The sequence below is a fragment of the Cygnus olor genome, chromosome 5 (assembly GCF_009769625.2).
Source record: "Cygnus olor isolate bCygOlo1 chromosome 5, bCygOlo1.pri.v2, whole genome shotgun sequence".
Classification (NCBI taxonomy): Eukaryota; Metazoa; Chordata; class Aves; order Anseriformes; family Anatidae; genus Cygnus; species Cygnus olor.
The window spans coordinates 2508209-2521605 of NC_049173.1; the positions used below are offsets into that span (position 1 = coordinate 2508209).

At 44.8% G+C, this 13397-nt stretch overlaps 1 long non-coding RNA gene across 1 annotated transcript in view; it reads right to left on the bottom strand.

Moving 5' to 3' along the window:
* LOC121071099 overlaps positions 1-6693 on the bottom strand; it is a 31910-nt gene extending 25217 nt beyond the window's left edge. Inside the window, exon 1 of the long non-coding RNA XR_005820384.1 lies at positions 6463-6693. This is a non-coding gene — a long non-coding RNA (uncharacterized LOC121071099). The remainder of the gene's footprint in view (positions 1-6462) is intronic.
* Positions 6694-13397: the final 6704 nt, after the last annotated feature.

Below are 13397 nucleotides of genomic sequence, written 5' to 3' on the forward strand. Positions count from 1 at the left end.
TGCTTCTACAAGCAACATATAAATTTGTGTTGTCTTTACCAGGAAACCTGGTATTTAACTTTTTTAAAACTCTAGAACCACAGTTAAGCGAACAGTCTGTACAACGTTAATAATTCATATCTCACTCAAGTCCTGTTTTGGGGGCTTTAATTTAATTAAAGCACACTAAGTTTTATCATATAACAGAGACATATAAGCATAAAGTTGTTCATGAAGCATAAAAGCAAGGTGTTTGTGAGCCCTATATTCCCTTACGTTATATCTCTCTCCTACCAGCCCCTACCTTTCATCTGCTATGGTTTCCCAACAAGCTTGCTAAAAAAGAAGTATCCGATGCATGTATCATTCCCCACATAATAGGTCCCAATTTTGACAGGACTCATGCAATCTAAGTAATGGATGCGTTCCATAATTGTCCTTGTCACAATTAGATAAAACTGTACTCCAGGAGGCTCTCACCGAGCAGGTGCATTAGGCTCTGGGAAAGCACTTCAGAAGCAATCACAACAGCTCGTGTGGTACAGATCCATTTGTCAACTTGAGTTCTTGAAATTAAAAGACATCACTTGCAGGACAAGATGCTGAGTCTTAACTGTTGTGTTATCTATTCCTATCAGCAGGATTGCTTCCATCCAATCATTCAAGCAAGTTAATGCCCCAATCGCTTTCAGTGACATATTTCACAGACTTTGGGTCAAGCATGTTCCTGGGACCCTTCCTGGCACAAGTCTCCAAGGAGAAATACACACATGTACTCATGAAAAACTGGAACAGATGCCTTGCATCAGTTTTGCATGGGTACTTAATTATCACTAAGTCTTAAAAAACATAAAATTATTTTTATCCCTTCAATATTTTCTTGCCAAAATCCAATTTTCAGGATGGTATCCCTACCAAAAAACAAGGCGTTGGGTGTTTAGGCTTTTTTTTTTTTTGCGGGGGGGGGGGGGGGGGGGGGGGTTGGGGCTATTGTTTATTTTGTTGTGTTTATATACAGACAGCAGGTAAAACCCTGCTATTACACTCAGAGTGTCCTCTAAAAATCTACCCCAAGGTAAAACGCATGAAGTAGTACTAGTGAATACAGCCTCCACATGTTCAGAAAGGTTGTTGCCTAGTTTGCTAGCATAGGAATATCTGGATTGACCCACTGTATATTCGAATTTTACTCAATATTGATGTATTTTGTGTGATAAGACCATTGGCACAGTTCCTTGCTCTCTGGATTTGTTATGAGGAGATCATTCTGCCAACCTGTAGGTTACTGACACTTTGTGCCTACTATTGACATTCCCTAAGGAGAACCCCCCCAAAAATGTGTACAGAAAATCTGCTTTGGGAAACAGATCCAAGTTCTGCCTTAATTTATAAGGGTACTACCAAGTATTGAGGTACCAGAGGAAGTGCAGGGAAAGGAATAATTGAGCCCTTGTGTCTTTTTACCTTTGAATGCTCCAAGGTCATCTGCTCCATCCCTTTTCTCCACCCCATCCATCATTGCTAGCTCATAGTGTTTATCAGCAATTAGCCTGTCATGACATTACACTGTAATAATATATGCTACTGTGAGGAGAATATTTTGAGCCAAGCTCAGATTTCCTACTTAAAAGCTGAAGAATAACCTCAAAACCAAAGTTACAAGACTTGCCTAATCTTCCCCCCCCATCCATAGGTCAACACAAAGAAGAAGATACCAAAAAAAATCCCACACCTTCCATTTAACTTTATATCCCATCTGTTTTTGTTCAATATTGTGTGTGAGCTTTGAAGAATTCAGTTCACAAGTGAAACACATCACTAACTGTGTAGTGGAAATAACAAGAAACAGAGTGCCCAGCAACTGTCTTTGACAAAAGCACTGACCATGCCCACTCTCCCTAGGTCCCACATTGGCCGTGACTAGTTGGTGTTCTTCTTTCCAGACAAGAACTATTCTTCCACTGCCTTAAGTATCTTTGATATGCAGTATCAGCCCCTCTGGTACCTCCTTGGGTGCAAGTGCATGACAGGGGCAACCTTCCAGCCGTATCTGGATGTAGGGCATGAGGAAACTGTCTCAAGTTGTGCCGGGGAGGTTTATATTGGATATTAAGAAGAATTTCTTCATGGAGAGGGTTGTCAAGCATTGCAATGAGACACCAAGGAATTGACAGGGTCCCCTCCCTAGAGATATTTAAGAGATGTGTGGATGTGGTACTAAGGGACAAGTCCCCACTGGGACTCAGTAGGTGAGGTCAATGGTTGAACTTGATCTTGAAGGTCTTTTCCAACCTAAATCATTCCCTGATTGTTCAAGTGAATCTCAGCCCTTCAGTGGGAGGCACTTCCAGAGTGCCAGATGTTGTCATTGCAAAGGAAATCAGCCCCTCTTTGGTGGCTATGACACCTAGGCAGTGGCTTACATCCTGTATAATCCTTCCCAGTGTTCAGAAAACAAAAACGAAAGCAACATTGCTGTCCCAAGGCTTTCTGTCAGTACTTAACAGGAAAGTGCGATTGCACTGACTGTGCTTCACTCACAGCTTGTCTTTCACACAGATCAAGCCCAGTCCCTTTGTTAAAGGTGTACAAAGACTAACTTCTTGGCTCCTGTAAAGAGGTTCTTTGGCCTCCTATGAAAACAAGCAGTTGTACTAAGATGTCTGACTTAGCATTAAAACAACTTTAAACAGCTGGTTTGATGTGGGAGTAACTTCCTACTGCTCCTTAGATTTACTAATGGAATATATACAAATATACAAGACATTCTGTTAGTGTATGCAATGGCAATGTAATAAACATGTTCAATGCCTCTTGTCCGAGCTGAACAGGGAACTTCAGAGCCCACCTGAGTGTCAGATGCACTTTTCTTTTTCAACTCTGTTGTCACAGTGCTGAGTGAGCATCAGGCAGCCACCACGGAAAAGATGCCCTCCTCTAAGAGGTGCTCTCTGGGACACACACAGAGCTGGACAGAGTAAGTAGTGACAGTCCCTGGTAGCACAGCCTCAACATCCTGCCATAGGGGGAACCTGAATCCTCCACTGAAGGGGTATGTTCAGCTCTCCTTTGCTCTGAGCAAAGGACCCTCTATAATTATGTTCCCAGTTCTTTGAGGCTAGTAATGCCTCTGCTTACTCACCACCCAGCTGTTACCTTCTTTTCTTTATCTCCTGTTTTGTTCAGGAACTTGAATTACTCAGTGGCAGCTAATCTTCTCCCTTCTTGTTTTGCTCTGGGCTCAGTCATAGGTTACTCACACTAACTGTTGCTTGGCTCAATTATATCCCAGTCAGCTCACGGACCCAATTTAGTGAGAAAAATGAGCCTCTAATAAGAGAGAGAAAAAACTTTGCTGATAATGTCTAGGGAGAACACATAAGGAGGGGAGAAGCTTCAGAGAAAAAAAAGATGTGGTAGGCTTTGATGCATTTTTTAAAGTGATGCTGTAAACCTCCGTTGGTGCAAAATGCCACGGTATCTGTGATATTTATGGAACTTACAGAACAGGTAAGATGTATCTCAATTTCACATGACCAACAGTTACACTTCTAACTTTGCTGCTCTTCCTCACTCTTGGAGTTCAAAGCCAGTCACTAGCAAGAGGTGATTTATCTGATTTACCTTAGACGTCAGCTGGAAGAGGAGATGAATCACTCTTTGAAGACAACTGTTCTACTCCATCAACTGTAAATGAACCCAAGGTGACTACCCTGCGTAGAGACTCTTAAAACTTACCTAAGGAAGGGTGAGTGAATCCCACTCCATACAAGGATTTGGCTCTATTCAGAGAAATTGCATCAGGAAGTCCAGGGGTGAGAACATCTTGTCCACGCTCAACAGACAAATAATCATGAACTCATCACTCATGAAGTGAGTCTACCCTTCTGAGGTATGGAGATGCACTTCATTTGCACATCCACGTAACTGCATTTCACATTGTCTCCTTCCCCTATTGCCAAAGGGGCACAGAAGTTACCACATCTGTTCCCTGTGGCAGGATCTGGGTCTGGTTTTCATCATTTCAAGCAACTGCCAGCAAGGAAGAGAGACCTAAACACATTTTAGAAAGTCTTTTAAAGAAATCTTGTCAGCTTGGACTACTCCCAAAACACTCACAATCATTTTTGTCCTCAGAAGTGCTTTTAATAGAAAGGGAATGTGATTCTTTCTATAGGAATACGTTGAAAGGTGGTTGCAGTAACCATTAGACCACCACCTCCAGATGGACCATCGTGGTGCTTTTCAGAGGGTATTGCCACACAGCAGTGGAAAGCCAGGCTTGCTCATACCAAGTCCTCCAGTGTCCATGCTTACTATTAACATGGCTGACTTGACAGCACTCAGCCCTTCTTTACTTAAATAAAAAGCAGAGGCTGAACCCCCAAAGTGAGCTCAGATGCAAGGTGGGTGTCACTGCCTTTGACAGAGTACATCTGAAGCCTCTCTAGAAAGCACCACCAGACCACATGGCATGTCTGCTGCTAACTGGGGCCTCAACACAGCCCTGGCCATGACTAACCAGCACAGGCCACCCCAGCAAGTAAGCATGGGTTGATGCTGATATATCTGGGGCACTCCATCCCCCTAGCAAGCTCCAGAGCTGGAGGAAAGGCCACCTCCCACTGCAGGCCTGGGGAGCACACTCCCCAAGCACATACTCCTGGGTGCACACTCAAAGTGCTGTTCAATGGGCACTGTAGGTACCTCTCAAGAAAAGTGATACGTCCTTCATCTGTCTGAAAGGACAACAGACACTAATAAATCTGAGTTCACCTGTGCTTTGCCAAAAGCAACTCCATTTCACAAGGCTCAGGCACAACTGACCTGAGCTTGTTAAGCTGAGTTCAAGAAGCACTTGGGCATCACCCTCAGAAATATGGTTTGATTTTTAAGTGGTCCTCTGTAGAACCAGGAGCTGTGCTCAGTAATCCTTGTGGATCCCTTCCAACTCAGGACATTCTATAAATCTAAATTACCATATAGCTACTGAGTTGGTGTGATTTTTCTTTATAAGCAGCCTTGACCAACACTACATGAAAACCAATGCTGTTGAGCTTATCCTGCAATGACAAAGAACTAGGTGGTATTTTTTGATTTTGCTGCACAGTAAGAGCACGTATATAGCCTCCTACCACACCTCAGCTGATGTTTGGTGACAGGTTACAATATACTAAGAACACTTACATTAATACACTGAGAACATGACATGCATCCCAGCGTCCTGAGGGAACTGGCTGATGTTGCCAAGACACTCTCCATCATATTTGAAGAGTCCTGGCAGTCAGGTAAAGCCCCTGATGACTAGAAAAAGGGAAACATCACCCCCATCTTGACAAAGAAAGACCCAGTGAACTACAAACCAGTGAGCTTCACCTTTGTGCCTGGAAAGATCATGGAACAGATCCTCCTGGAAGCAACGTCAAGGCACATGCAGCTCAAGGAAGTGATCAGAGACAGCCACTGTGGCTTCACCAGGGGCAATCGTGCCTGACCAGTCTGGTGACCTTCTATGACTGAGTGACTGCACCAGTTGACAAGGGAAAAAATCAAACAATGTCACCTGCCAAGACTTCAACCAGGGCCCATTATCCCCTCCACTTCTCACTCAGGATCTACTTAGATCCAGGCAGAAGAGACCACTCAGGTGTCTACAATACAGCCTTTCTGTACAGCTCCTTCCAGGATCAGCTCAGAGCAGAGCACAGAGCTCCATGTCACAAGCAGATTCCCACCTGGGGAGATGCAAAGAATGAGAAGTGTGACTCCAAACAAGGTTATTTACATCACACAACAGAAGGCGGGGGCATGAACTCTCCAGAGATGTTGAAATATAGATCTGATTCTGGGCATTGTAGTGCCTCACCAACAGTGACCTCAATCAAAATCAAATAAGATTTCACACAGCTGCGGATGTTACTTCTACTTTACCATGTCATTACTACCTGGCCTGCAGCCTACAAGAAAAAATCCCTCTGCTGTGAGCTCTCAGGGAGCAAAGAGAGAAGAAGATTATCTCCAAAAAACTAAAAAGCTTTCCTGGAATGGAAAACCAGTAGGGTTTGCATGGTCACTAGCCATAAAGTGGCAAGTCCGGTAGAAAAATAGCTGAATCCAAGACAAATGCTCCCCACATTCCCCATCAGTTGGTGCTCTGCACTGACAAGAGATGGCCCCGAGGTCCCCTTACAGCCCACGTGAGGCATGCTTTGCCTACCACACACTAAGGGATGCCCTTCTTCTGCTGTGAGGCAGCTGATGAAGACCGCTGCTGGATCATGACTTATCCCAGGAGCAACCCTGAGTTAAAGGATAGACAGAGCTGAACCCGAAGGAAGGAGAAAGCTTGTTGGCTGGGTAGATGCGGTGGTTTCGGCCTAACTCCTCCACACTGCTCTCACTCCCCCTCCTCAAAGGAGCTGTGGGAAACAATATGATGGGAAAGGGCTCACAAGTTGAGATAAGGACATGGAGATCACTCACCAGTTACAGTCATGAGCAAAACTGGCTCAGTGTAAGGAGAATCTGGAGCTGTGGTCAGTCCAAAATACTTCATCTCCCTGACGGTCCCTCTCAGCTCCTGCTCCACGCGGTCTCCCCCTCACAAGATGCCGGCCTCCCCCAACTGAGCCTGCGGAGGCCGCCCATAGGCAGCAGCTCCTCAAGAACTGCTCCCACACGGCTCCGTACCACGGGGTCCGTCCATCAGGAGCAAACTGCTCCAGCATAGGTCCCCCATGGGCAGCAGCTCCCCCCAGCCCCCCTGCTCCTGCGTGGGCTCCTCTCCACGGGCTGCAGCTCCGGTCCGGGGCCTGCTCCTGCGGGGGCTCTCCATGGGCCGCAGCCTCCTCCAGGCCACATCCACCTGCTCCACCGGGGGCTCCTCCACGGGCTGCAGCGTGGAGATCTGCTCCATGTGGGACCCATGGGCTGCAGGGGGACAGCCTGCTCCACCAGGGGCCTCTCCACAGGCCACATGGGAACTGCTGCTGCATGCCTGGAGCACCTCCTGCCCTCCTGCTGCACTGCCTTTGGGGGCTGCAGGGCTGCTTCTCTCACATTTCTCACTCCTATGTCCCAGCTTCTGTAGCACAGTTTTTTCCCTTTCTGACATCTGCCCTCCCAGAGATACAACCAGCATTGCCCATAGCTTGGCTCTGGCCAGCAGTAGGTTCCCTTCTGGAGCTGGCTCTGATCTGACATGGGGCAGCTGCTGGGCTCTGCTCACAGAGGCCATCCCTACGGCCCCCCTGCAACCAAGCCCTTGCCATGTAAACCCACTACAGCAGAATTATCTGCCAAAACTAGTCCCGCTGAAGCATCAGTGTTACAGGTTTTGTCAGTCTCCTCCCCACCCCATGAGTCACTCCTGTGTTAGACAGAAGTTTCCAATTGCTCTTGGGATTAAGATTACTCTTTATAATTCAACAGACACAGCAGGAAGACGTACAAACCCACCTCTGAACTCATAGTTGGAGAAGAATTGCTAAAAATTTATAAATAATAGAGCAGTCCTAGAAGAATACTACCAAGAGAAATTTGTCTTTTGGCAAAGTGCACTAGTCATCCAGGGGCAGTACCCTTGTGGAGAAGCACACAACACCATGAGGATGAAAGTGTTACAAACACTAGTCCCAGCTTGTATGTGATAGTTAACATGGTCTGTAAAACACAGAAGACATGCAGAAGATGCAATTCAACTGCCCTAAAAGAAACATCACAGGAATAATATAGAGAAAAACATTTTATCAGGCTGAATTAAATACTTTGCAGTACTGAACACCTTCCACACCATCTGGCTGAAAGACCACTGAGCACATAAATGCAAGATTAACAGAGAGTTTCCTCTGTTGTTTTCCAGGCCACAAGAAAAGACAGCCTTTAAGCTAGTTATTATCCCGTGTCTTTTACCCAGCTCAAGCAAACACAAGTAGCATTTAATGCCCTGCATTTCAGTTCAGCTGGTGCAAGTCCCTAAATCAGCTTGCAGACAGACTCCAGAGAAGCTTTACTCTCACATTTGTCCTGACTTCACCATGCGCACATAGGAGCCAAAGTTACATCTCCCATCTCCAGCTCACATTAGGAAATCCAGGTTCTTTGCTTTCTACAGCACACATCTGCCAAGCAGGTCTGGTTATGCCATTAAGTAATATATCAGCAGAAGGATGGCCTTTTGTTCAGAGTTCACACAAATACATCATTAAAGCTCCAGGGATCAGAAAGCTGCTTTTCTGATGATGTATTAATATAATACATCATCAGGATGTGATTTGGGCCTGTTGAATTATTGGAATATATCATCGTTTTAGGGATGCATCACTTTCCAGCAGGCCCTGGCAAGTCCAAAAGCAGCACAAATAACATTTTAAAAGATTTCCTTTAAAATATATATAAAGGAGATGTGCATTAATGAGAGCAAACTTAGAGTCAATAACATGCCTGAGGATCCACACGCCTTTTTTTTGTTCCATATTAAGCATCAACATATCTCAGCTCTTTTCTGATATTAGGTTGACAGGACACTAGTGTGATTTGATCTGCTTTTGTTAATACCCAACCTGGCCTTGCCATTGCAGATGCTGAGCATAGACTTGGTTACAAACATGCAAAGGGCATCTTTAGTTTCTAACCATCATGTCTTCAGAGAGCTCAGCTATGAAAGAATGTTGGTGGTGGTTCAGCATTTGTCTTATTACTCATTTTTATTTCTCTAATTAAGCCCTCTCTCTGGGCCATTACCTGGTAACACAGCAGCACTGCAAAGAGGGGACAGCACCCAGCTGCTCACTGCTGTACTACCAGATGCTGGCTGGTCTGAAACAGGAGATGTCAAACAGCAAATGGACACCTGATGTTATATTATATTCTTGGCCCAGGTCTAAGTGACAGATATCAGAAAATCTGTTCTGGATAGGGCAATGGCCAGTCTTCCAGATGCTGAAGCCCTCACTAATCACCCAAGCTGCAGAGGGTTGTCTGACGGGACCCAGCTGTATGGCATTGCTGTTCAGATGGGACAGGGGTGGTTGGGCTGCTGGAATGCAAAAGTAGTCAACCAGAGGAGAAGCTGGTGGCAGGAGAGATGGATTTTTATTACTGCAGTTCTTGCTCAAGTCACAGCCCCCTGAAGCTTCCCCCTCTGCAGCTGAGGTGGAAGTTCTCCATCTGATTCTGGTTGGGGTTGATGTGCCCTAAGAGGTTGGGGAAGCTCCCACAATCCCAGGACTCCCAGAGGATGGGTAAATCCCATGGCCTGCCTGGTCCTGGGCACCACTGCAGGGTTGGGAGCATATGTGGGGGAAACAAGATGCAGCTGATAGGCATAATCAGCTGTGGCCACATTGTGCCAGTACTCCAAGTACTGCCAAGGTACAGATAATAATCAAGGAAGAGGTAAGAATACAGGAAGTGTTCTGATAAGCCATTTTGTGAAATAAACCATTCTAAAATAAATTTTAAAAGCCACAAAGGACAGATACCAAAGCTTCATGACAGAAAGCAGAGTTTGCTACCTACTAGTTCCAGTTCTCCCAGCACAGACCCTCTTGCCATCTGCATCCCCAAGTACCATAAACAAATTTCTGTCCAAACTTTTGATGACCAGTTCTCCATTTGAAGCTGCCTCCAAAAAAAAAAGTCAAGGGAGCTACAGATATCTGCTCCACTCTTCATTTCAGTTTGATACCAGCCTTTAATTGCATTTATGGATGTGATGTGAGCCATAGAGGCATTCATGGCATTCCAGCTCAACACACAATCTCTCAAGCACTTCATTACTACTACTATTGAAATTAGAGTGAAACAATTTTAATTTTCAAGACTTGGAATACTCACATTGTATTTCTGTCTTAAGCCCATTCCAACTCATCATCATTAATTGCTTATTTAGTCATTATTATTGGAGCTGATAACCATAAACACATATTAAATGGGTTGACAAAGAGCGTGTATCATATTATAAGCCTGCCAAGGCTGAGCTTGTTTTCTGAATTTTGAGCCATCACTGCAAGTGTGTGAAACTGGAGCTGATTTCTAAGTTTTTATTTTCATAATAGGTTAAAATTTATGTTGCTCAATGACTTAATACATGGGCAGCGGAGAGGGAATATTGCCTGTATTACAAAGCAGCTTTCCTAACAAATCTCCTATTGTCATGTAGGACATGCTGGCACTTGTGAGCACAACATCCACAGCTCTGTAATTAAGTTCCTTCTCCAATGCAACAAAGCAAAACACCCATTCGTACAGCTGAGTATGGCAATAATTAGCAATCATCGCTACAAGACTGTGCAAAATGCAGTCTGATGCTCTAGCCATACCTTTGGCAAAAAGAGAAGATATTCCACCATCCATTGCAATTAGAGTGACCATTAAGAAGTAGAAAGTCATCAAGAACCAAGAAGAGACAATGATCTCCCCATAGCAGATCAATTCACCAAAGGGTGAATGTGAGGAGCCAATTAAACGCGCAGGAGACAATTATTCTTCCAGTTCAAGTCAATATATCCTCATCTTTGTTAATGGAAAGTACTTTAGCCTGAAATCCAGGAATGCAGCAGTCAGCAGCACTGCTCTCCTACCAAGTCAGACAAAAATTAGCAGCTTAATAGTGCACAGCCGCTGGTGGCAGCGGACAGATGTAATTTATTGCCCACTCTGCTCTCACTGTGCTTCTCCAATGATAGTAGTGCAGCTGAGCCCTCTCCTTCCTATCCTGTACCGGATCATTTCAATACCAGAAGAATTAAAGCTGCTGATGGCACCACATAGTCAATGACATCGACAGGGTACTGATATACTCAGGGAGCACAGCATCTAATTAAGTTGCCAAATGATCTAATTTTTCTTTTTGTTTCTTTTCTCTGCAACCTAGACTCTGCTTCTCATTAAGGAAGAGTTACCTCCACCTCTGTTTGGATCTTACCACACACCTTCCAAGGCAACTCCTAAGCAAACCAGCAGCTGCAAAACAGAGGTGTGAGAAACTTCTCCCCAAAACTTCTGGGGGGAACTGATCCCTGCAGGCAGGAGCAGACAGCCCCAGGCAGAGCAAGGGCCACCATCACACACCCAGGATGAAGGCAGAACTATTCAGCCCAGAAACAACATCCCCCAAATGCACCTTTTCCAATTTGCACGGCCAACATCATCTCTGAAGAGCACCGCAAGATGCATCACACGCCTCTGTGTCAGCACCAGCTCTGCTGCTGGGTAGGGACACAGACACCTCCAGTGACACCTCCAGCTGTGCTCCAGCCAGCCCTGCCATCAGCATCATCCCTAGAGGGGGGGATCTGACCTTCCAACATGCTGCTGGGCACAAAGTCCTGCAGCAACTTTTTCACAGCAGAAAAGTTTAAAAAGTGTTGTACAAAGAAAACACAAAATAGTACTGTCAGAAGAACCAGCATCCCTTCTTCTGGGGTTCCTCATTTTTAAGCAGCATAAATATTTCAAAATAAGTACTGAAAAATAGATCAATGATAAGAGATATACCTTAATACAAGCATTTTTTCACTGATAATGTATTATCACTGAAATAACATAATATTCTTTTCCTGTAAGGTATTTTAGTTTTCCATTGACAACAAGCCAAATTTCAAAGTTCTTCCTTCCCCAAAAGATACTCTTTCACAAAGCTGCTCCTCTGCTCTCTGCACAGCTGCAGTGTAAGTCCCCAAACTTCCCTTATAATGAAGCACTGCTCACCTTCAGGAACTGATGTGCTGCTATGTAAAACTAGTGGAAATCACAATAGCCACAGCTATGCCTTGTGTTTAGGAATCCAGCAGTCACACCTCAGGTGATTCTAGCTCAGTCAAGAGATTTCAGTGTTTACTCTCAACAGGTTAGAGCAGAATTGGCAAAGCTGAGACAGGGTGGGGGAAAGCAACTGGAAGAGGACAAGGTAATCTACAGACCCAAAGCTGTCATAAAGCCACACCAGTCATCCCATCCTCCCTCAAAAGATTATTCAAAGCAACACAGCTGAGACACAAGGAGGTTGCAACACAGAGGAAGGCACTTTACTGAGCCCAAGAGCTATTCAGCTTGCTAAAAAACACAGACTGTAATAAATACAGCACCAATACATCGGATCATACCTAGATACAGCACGCAACTGTTTCAAACAAGTATCTGGTACAGTTATAAGGCTCTGCTTTAGAAAGTGCTGAGTGCCCTTGTTTCATAGGATTGAGGAGTGCTTTTGCAGAGAGCATGCTGTGAGAGTAGGACGCTGCCACGTGTAACAGAGCAGCCTGCTGCTGGTGGTGATCTGCTGTGTTACCAGACGTTGGATGGGGGAAGAAAACAAAAAGCACTTCGTGTCTCCCTCAAAACCATGAAACCTTCATAAGAAGAACATCTATTTGAGAAGCCCAGATGATAAAATACTGGGGGTTTGTGCTGTGAGGTTGTTATCGCACATAAAATGAAGACTTGCACAAATACCCATTGTGGGATGGGTGGGGTGGATGGAAAGGAGTTACAGCTGAGCTCAAAAGAGGATTTGTGTAAGCTGATGACTCTGACTAGGAAATATCTCCAAGGCCAAGCAATTTTATAATCTCACATTTATAGCCTCAAATCTTATCCAAGCAAACAAGAAGTTAATCTCAAGAACAGGGGAAGCCACGTGATAAGGGTATTTCTGGAGCTATACCTGCCAGAAGCAGGAACGGGGACAAGAGATGGCTGCTTCACATCTCAGCCCAAGAAAAGACTTTCCTCTCCTAGTACACTGGCCCAGACACCTATCTGCAACCAAGCTGTGCAAAGAAGTTATCAAGAAGGGGATGAAATTCAGTGCCATCCCCTACACTGATTTAAGGTTGCCTTGCCTAAGCTGTGCTCTTTGATTTTTGCTCCATCACAGAACAGAGAACTTGACACATTGCTCTTTAAACAAATCTCTTCCCTGCAGCAAACACTTACCTTGTGCAGGTTCCTATAAAATCTCTCCTCTGTCTTCTGCTATCTTCAGCTCTCCAGTATACCTCTCCCTCATTCATTACTTGGTAATATATCCAGTATTATCCTAGCAATAAGATCCAGCTGCAACAAATGCTTGTCTGTGAGTCACCAATCCATCTCTATAACTCATCATCACCCAGAACAGGCCAGTATCCTTCTAAATAATTGAGGCCCACCTGAGGGGCATGGACTTGCCCTTAACCACAGCAGCTGGAGTCAGTCTGCCACTTATTTAAAAAAAAAAAAAAAACTCTCCAAAAGAAACATCTTGACAATAGATGCTACTGATGGCCACAGTTTATACACAACAACAAGAACACCACAATGCATTTTCCCCTGAAACAGGAGGACTGTTCTCAGGAATGTTTCGCATGGGATTGCATTAGAGCAGAAGCCAAACACTGGTATCTTTATTCTGGCAGCAGGAAAAGTTTCATGGC